The 8,458-nt window shown below is 35.7% G+C and overlaps 1 long non-coding RNA gene across 1 annotated transcript; it reads right to left on the bottom strand.

Moving 5' to 3' along the window:
• Positions 1 to 6,287: 6,287 nt before the first annotated feature.
• On the bottom strand, positions 6,288 to 6,975 carry LOC125491659 (uncharacterized). Its single transcript, XR_007268397.2, has 2 exons — positions 6,666 to 6,975; positions 6,288 to 6,579 (listed from the first exon to the last, which is right to left on the bottom strand). It is a non-coding gene; the product is annotated as an uncharacterized LOC125491659 (long non-coding RNA).
• Between the last annotated feature and the right edge of the window lie 1,483 nt (positions 6,976 to 8,458).

The raw sequence follows: 8,458 nt of genomic DNA, 5'->3' as shown, positions 1-8,458 counted from the left end.
GAATTGAGCTATTCTGGTGGCCTCAGATTCATCCATTGCTAGGCAATACAAAGGTGACTTTCCTTTGTTTTCCTGTAAACTAGAAGATTCGGTGAAGAGGTTTAGCCCTTGTAATATAAGATAAGCAGATTTTACATCCCTTTGCAGAAGATAAGCAAGTCATTTGCAAAGCACAAATGATTGAGCTTCAAGTGAGAGCAGCCAAGGAAGAACTTAAACTCTTGCATCTCTCCAATGTAAGTAAAAATTATGGTCAGATAATCAATGCACAAGACAGAAATCAACGGGGACATTGGGTGACTTTGTCTCAGACCCTTCTATGCTTCAAAGAGAACCTTCAGGACTACCATTTATAAGAAGAGTAAATTTGGGAGTTGTGATGCAAGCCATTATGCACTTAATTAAGTGACTGGGAAAGTTTAGAGTTATCAACAACTCATGAACAAACTCCCACTCAATAGAGTCATGATATGTCACATTTATATATAGCTTTTAAATGCATTTTGATTGCATTTAGAACTCCTTTTAGAGCATTTAGGTACATAATGGAATGAATTACGTAAGTTGTGCTCTACTACTCACCGTTTGCGTGTTTTGATCATTTAAGGTTACTTTGATGCAAATTGATTATGATTACCTAAGATCAAGCCTATTAATCATTGAAGATGAAGATATTGCACAAGGATCACAATGCATCCATTCGAGACAATTTCGAGTTAGAATGAAGCAAAGAGTTAGTGAACGAAGTGTCAAAACTGACACCTATTCACTATTTTGGCCATAACTTTTGATATACAATTGATAATCAATAAATTCCAATTGTATTGGAAACTAGACTTCAAGGGCTTTCCAATGATAGGTCACACGCCACAATCCGACTTCTGGTCTGAGAGATTCAGCCATCGCAAGTTGACGCAAAATTATAGTTTTCTCGCCCGGTCGACCGGGGGAAATGAAATTTTCACAAGATGCAAGGCATGTTAGCCCGGTCAACCGCGATTGACCGGGCGGATTTGTTTTTTTGTCGTAAGTTGTGAATCACCGTCGCCCGACCGGGCGGTTTCTCGGGACGGGTTTTTTCGCCTTTTTTAGCCGGTTTTGTAAAAAATATAAATAGGTTTTTAGTATTTTTTATTAGACTATCTTATTTTCTACGTTTTTAGGGCTAACACTTAGTTTTCTCTCTCTACTTTGTGTTAACTTTTATTTGAAGATTATAAAGATCGTTGATTTCGTTTTCGTTGTTCTTCAATCATTCGGTATTCTTCTCTACTCCGTTTAATTTTATGAATTCTTTTACTTTGATTATGTTTATTGAGTTTAATATCATCATGAGTGAGTAGTCTATTTCTAGGGCTTAGAGAGGGAAGCCATGTTTATACCTTTTTTATTGTGGTTTGATGTTCTTCAACAATTGGGGTGAATTAGAATAATTCCTGTTGATTTGTTATACTTGTTTGATTCATGTAATTGCGCAAAATCATGAGTTATGTCCAGCTAATAAGAATTAGAATCGAAAGATTGTATTCAGTAGAGGCTTGTTACAGTAGGTAGATTTGATTATGTTGAGCGACCGTATTGGCATTTGTTAATCTAAGAGTTGTTAATGCCTGACCAAAGATTAACGAAATACTTTATTTATTCGAACCTCAATCCAAGTATTGTTGAACTATATTGTAGTGATTAAATTGGTATAACCATGGTGGACCGATCGATTGCCCTAGGCCTTTTAATTATTTGATAAATTCCCATCTTTCTGTGTTCTAGTTTATTTTAGTTTAGTTATTAATCCTTCAATCATTTTCTCTCTGAAGTAGTTAGATAATTGAGCATAAATCTGTAGAACTCCTCTCCCTGTGGATCGACCCGTATTTGCCAGTTTCTGCTAAACAGACACCGTGCACTTGCACCTTACTCCTATTGTTCCCAAACCTTTTAACCAAGTCCTGACATATTAAGATGTTATTAATTATGCTCGTCCCACTTATAAATGCTCATTGAGACTGAGAAACTAGGTTTAGAAGAATTTTATCAAGCTAGGTGCATATCTGCTTTGTGATGACTTTATAGAGCATAGAGCAACATGCTATGGGTCTAAAATCACCAACTGTTGCTGGGATATTGATTTTGGGAATCAAAGTTATAGCAGTAATGTTAATTTCTTTCAAAATCTCCCCATGCCTAAAAAAAATCCTGAACAACTTTGATGATGTCTTGCCCAACTATGTTCCATCTTCTTTTGAAAAAACAACTAGAAAATCCATTAATTCTAGGAGATTTATCATCTGGAATTGAAAACACAACTGCCTTTATGTCATCTGCAGTGAGCGTCACATTTAACTCTTGCTGATTAGTCTAGGTAAGCACTTGACCTCTAGCAATTATACTAGATTCTACCTTTTTAGTTGTGCCACAACTGCCCAAAAACTGCTGATAAAACTCTAGAAAGGTTGTCACCACCTCAGATGAATTATGAGCCCATGAGCCATCTCCCTTTCTGATTGTGTTGATTCTATTCTGAATTCTTCTCATCTTGATACTCTGGTGGAATGTTTTTATATTGTCATCACCTTCTTGAAGCCATCTGATCTTGGCTTTTTGTTCAAGCAACTGAGTATAATTCTTTTGAGCTACATTATACTCATAATTAGCTTCATGTTCCAGAGCTCTTAAACTTAAGTCATCAGGCTGATTGTGCATTTGCTTTTACATTTCTATCATATGTTGGTGAGTTTTAGAATACTGAACAGAATTATCACCATATTATTTTGCATTCAGGATCTTTGACTCTTTTTCAAAGCCTTGAGTTTATAAACAAGAACATCTTGCAACCTGCCATTTGTTGCTGCCAAACATTACTCACTATTGTATCATACCGAGGAGCTTGGCACCACATGTTGAAGAAGCGAAAAGGCTTCTTCTTCACATTGTCCTGAAAAGACCTCACCAGCAACGGACAATAATGATCAAAGTCTCGATCACCACTGCATTGGCCAACTATCAAACTAAGTTTCATTCCCTAGGGCTCAATTATGTCTACAAAACACTTTGTCAGTGCCTTCTTGCTTGTTGTTCTAGGTATAGAATTGCCCTGATGACTTCAATTTCATAAGCTGGCACCAACTCATACACTTCTACATATCTTCCACTTCTCTTGCTCTAACTAGTTGACAAATTCTCTTTTCAAATTGCATTATTGCATTGAGGTCACCCAAGATAATCCAAGGCTTGTCATCAACAACAAGTCTTCTCAAATCACTCCATAATGCCTCTATTTCATTTCCTGTATAAAACCCATAAATGAAAGTATAGAAAATTTCCCCCCTATTTACCACCTCTATCTCAAAACGTACGATTTGGCCTGAACAAGAGATAATATCTACATGCATAGCTGTAGGGTGCCACCCTACTATTATTCTCCCTTTTCCATGCAAGGGGTTATTAGTTGTCAGGCACCACCTAGAACAAACATTTAGGTAAAACTCACCAAGGGCATGAGCTTTGACCATAGTCTCAAGGAAACTAAATAGCCTAATATTATGAGAGTGAAGAAATTTTTTCACTTCTCCTTGTTTCACCTTGTTGTCTAGTGCCTTACATTCCAGCAAACAAAATTATCCATTCATGGTAGGAGGCTCCCCCTCCTCACCATGTTCCCCTATTTCCTAATTACATAGGCTCATTTCTTCACCGTGCCCTATCTCCACTATCTCCTCTACGTCATCTCCGTGGTCTGTTTCCTCCAAATTATCTAATGTAGAAAAGGTATTGACCGTTTCCACTGGTTGAGGTCTAGATTAAGGGACTATTGTCACCCCTTTTACCACCTGAAATCCTTCCTCATGTGTTGCGAGAACTCTCTTCTTTAACACCCACTTCTTTTTAACTCCCTTCTTACTCTTTTTACAATCCACAATTACATTGATTACCTTTCACTTGTCTCCACTCATATATCACCTTATGTTGCACTAGGAAACCTTTTTCATTCTCAAATTCAATAAAATCATCCAGCTCTTGGTTCATTCTAGATTCAACTGACACCCTAGCATACACCAGTCTCTCTTTATTTTGAGTGGCTTGGTTAAGCTTTAAGGGTTTCCCAATTCTTGCAACTAATTTGAACAAAAAACGTTCTCCCCGGTACTTCAAATCAAGGCAGGAAGTTGTACCCAAATAGGAACAATTTAAAATCTTTTTTAAAATCCATGTTTGGATTCCATTTCTTCATAATTAAAGGTTTCTTTTTCAAAAACTAGAAGCCTTCAGCCAAAACTAGCTCTCATTGATCAATAGTATGAATTCGCACAAGAAAAATACCCTTGCTAACAACCACAATTATATTTTCTATTTTGGTCCAGATTTTACGAAGAAATCCATCCATTATTGAAAACAGAGGATTTGCACCCACCACATAGCAAATAATAAAAGATTCACGGTAATTAATTTCATCTTGCACATCTTCAATATCGATCTTCATTGGGGTTTTCACAGGTAATTCTTCCTCATTCTGGACTTTCTCAAAATCAGACAATAGTTGACGAGATTGAGGATTACCTGTTTCAATGGCCTCCAATCTAATTTGATTCTTCTTCATTATTGTTAACCACTCCGACAATTGAGAACTCTGCAATTCTTTCAACAAGCTTCGCGGTGACAATGGCGGAATCATTTCAGGGGTCTTAATCGTCAGTGCTTCAATTCCATGAAGTCCTGCTACTGCTTTGAATTTATGTCCCTCAATTGGACTTGTAGGACCGTCATCCTTTCCTTTTCAATTGCTTCTACTCCAAGACTTCTTTGCCTTAGCTTTTGATCGCCCTGCCATGGCGACGGAGCAGGATAAGAGAAGGGTCTCTTATCGTGCAACGAGAGAGAAAAAAATGTGGGAGAAGAAGTTTTAAGATGGATGAGTTTTCCTAATTGAAATTTATTTTCCTATTTTTCATTGATTCGAAGCCTAAATCACGTGAACATATGTCGAGAAAAGGTAGTTTTGTTGTCAATTATGACATTCACCGCACTCAAGTCAATAGTCTGTGGTGTTCTGACTACTAGTCAAAGTTGGTGGCGCTGGATGCACCCACGCCATATGCATATATTTTTTTTTGAAATAGACATTAATTCATTGATTCACGTCATACGATATCTACAAAAGAAGTCAAAACTAAACAAATACATATCAAAATGAAATAAATACAATTCTAATATCACAAAACCATGATCGTTGAGTAGATTTAACACTTCTGAAAACCCTCGTCTTTCACATCGTTGTATGATGCAGCCTTCTGCAAGGTGGTCTGTCGATCTTTTGTAGTTTTCAAATAGAACTGGATTCAATTGAAGTGATTGTAAACAAAGTCTTGACATCTGTTGCAACTCCGCACAAATTTTGATCAACAAATCAAACTCTTGAATTACACAAAAACCCAAAAGCAAAATCTCCAAACTCCCACATAGAGAGAGATGAAACCCAATATATGGTTAGATATAACCCAATATGGGTAGAAAAACTCTACATTAGAGAGAGAATGAAGTTTATTAGAAACATGAGCATAAAAACCAGTAACAAGAGGAGAAAAGGGGCTTACTACCGCCTAAAAGGGGGGAGGTATCCCCTAGGTTGAAAATAGGGTTTTGTGGGAGAGAAGAAAATGAAAGTAGTAATAAATCTTAGTGTAAATTTACAAGGATGAACTCATCTTACCCGCGCCATAATTTGTGGTTTTGAGGCTAATATTGCTAAATAATTAATATGGTATTTTGAAAGCAAATCCAAAAGAAATCCGGGGATTATTTTTTAAAAGATTGACATTTGTCATTTTGAGTATCCATTTTCAATAAATAGGCATTTTTTGCACAACTAATAGTAGTAAAAGAAAGTATCATTAGAGATCTTAAAAAACTAAAGCTAACGGGAATCTTTATAGTAAACCTGGGTGTACCATGCTCATGGTACACCCAATACTATTTTCGCCAAATGAGCAAAATGGGAAATGAGCAAATGAGCAAAATGAGCAAATGATCAAATGAGCAAATGAGTAAAATGAGTAGATGAGTAAGTATTTCTACTCATTTAAGAAAATGAGCAAAACTTGAATGAGCACAAATACTCATTTAAGAAAATGAGCAAACTTGAATGAGCACAAATACTCATGTAAATGAGCAAACTTGAATGAGCACAAATTATGTAAATGAACACTGCTGCACACCACCACCACCATGAATAAGCTACTTTCTCTCTCCTCAACAACTAGTATTATAATAATATGCAAACCAAATTATCAATATAGGAAGAAAAGAGAGAAAATTACAATATCATATTCATCAAATCCTATAACTTGCAACCTGTGAAACAATTTCGAATCATTTGGAAACACTTAAAATTCCATAATACACACAAAACTCCACTATCAATCTCTTGACAAAAACAAAGAAAATTACAACAATTGCATAAAAACAACTTAAAGACAAATTCATTTGAGTTCTTTCTGAACTGAAATTGACAGCGTTCATTCCCATTTTGTTCAACTCTTTTGCTCTCAAATTTTCTCCACTGGTTGATTGCAAAAGTGCATATCACTGAAATCACAAAATCACATAATCACCATTAAAACACAATTAACTTAACCTAATCTAGAGAGAGAATGACAAAAAAGGATGAATACCTCCGACAGCCATGAAAGACAGATCTGGAAACCTCTCCGGCGAGCATATCGGCCTTTTTATTGATCTTCCGCGAATTTCAGATCTGGAAATTGAAGTTTTGATTTCAAAATTTCAGATCTGGAAGTTTTGATTTCGTGATTCCGACGAGAAAGAAGAGCGAGAAAGAAACCACCATCGTTTTCGTCAGAAGAAGATGACGCCTTATCAACGAAAATGAGCAGAAACAAAAGCAGCGGCAGCATCGCCGAAAAAAATGGCAGCGAAGCACCCGGAAGAGGAAGAGGAGAGAGAGTACTCAAAATTACGAACGTGCCCCTGAAATTTAAATTAATCACGAAAATACCCCTGGGTGTATTATGCTCATGGTACACCCGGGTGTACTATGCTCATGGTACACCCGGGTGTACTATGCTCATGGTACACCCGAGTGTACCATGAGTGGACTCAAAGCTAACCATTACAAATAACGGGAGTACTATTGTGCTTTAATCTGAAGATACTTCTTTTGAACTAATCTTACATTTTTCTTTTCCACTTTGACTATGGGCATACTTGTCTCAACACATAATTTCAATTAATTATTTTTTTAATTTTACATCAGTTAAATCATAATATATATGCATTATGAAATATATAGTGAAACAGATAATTAAAAAAGCAAGAAGTATTAATTATTGCATGTTTATTCATTGTAATACAACGATATAATTCGTTCAAAGCAAGGAGGTTTTTAGCCCATCTAATTAATACAAGGACCCGAAAAATATTTCTATCAATGGTTTGGAGGAAAGACAAAAGTAAAGCATTTGAATCAGTTGTAAAGTTGTAAGGAAAGAGCAAGTAGAACATGGGATAGATAATAGCAAGTTTTGTTGTTCTGATATTTTTATTTTTATTTTTATATTGTTTTGTTGGTTTAACACTTTAAATTTTTTTTTTTTGTGTTTGCACCCGCTTCACCCTTCGGGCTACATTCGGATCGAGGTCAAGTTCGGGGTGGTTAGGTTACATTCCTCTCCCAAGGGTGTTGCGGGGATTCGAACACGGGTCCGTCCTACCAAAGTCAGTCCCCATCACCACTGGGCCAACACTTGGTTGGTTTAACACTTTAATGAGATGACGTGTTTACTGCCCATTCACTACATCTTCAATTCTTCATACTAATTTTGCATGCACGCGATGCGTGTGAAAACAAACAAAAGGTCAATTGCGTAATAATATATACAAAAAGTTGTTTATAAAATTCATTGTATATTTTTCTTCTATTTTTTGAAAACTACCAAGGATGATATAAATATTTTGTTAGTTGAGGGAATAATGGTAAAAGATGGTGAATTTGAATTTCATTACTTAAGGGTATAAAAGAGTTTACCATTTTTGGAGTCTCTCTCCTCTTCCCTTATATAATAAAGGTTGACCATTAATTGTGATTACCCGATTCTTCCAAATCTCTCTCATTAATTTCTGCTCATCATTTCATATTTTAAAATTGCAATTTCTCAATAATATTTACTCTTAAACTTTAATTGAACATATTTTCTTTGAGAAGTTGAAGAGATGGATGAATTTCACTTCCATTAAAACGGTTTAATCTTCAACTTATTTCATGAAATTAAAGATTAAATTGTTACCAATTGATTTAGAGATATCATTCAACTCCCTAATTTCCCTAAGTAAACATAGATTTGCAATATGTACCAAGCAAAATTCAAGTTATTGAAATACAATGATATACTACTGTTTTTGGGTCAAAAACCTTCCCATTCTAATTTCTAAATGCTAGCTAAACTAT

The sequence above is a fragment of the Beta vulgaris genome, chromosome 7, assembly GCF_026745355.1.
Source record: "Beta vulgaris subsp. vulgaris cultivar EL10 chromosome 7, EL10.2, whole genome shotgun sequence".
NCBI lineage: Eukaryota > Viridiplantae > Streptophyta > Magnoliopsida > Caryophyllales > Amaranthaceae > Beta > Beta vulgaris.
This window is presented reverse-complemented; position numbering and strand designations above follow the sequence as displayed.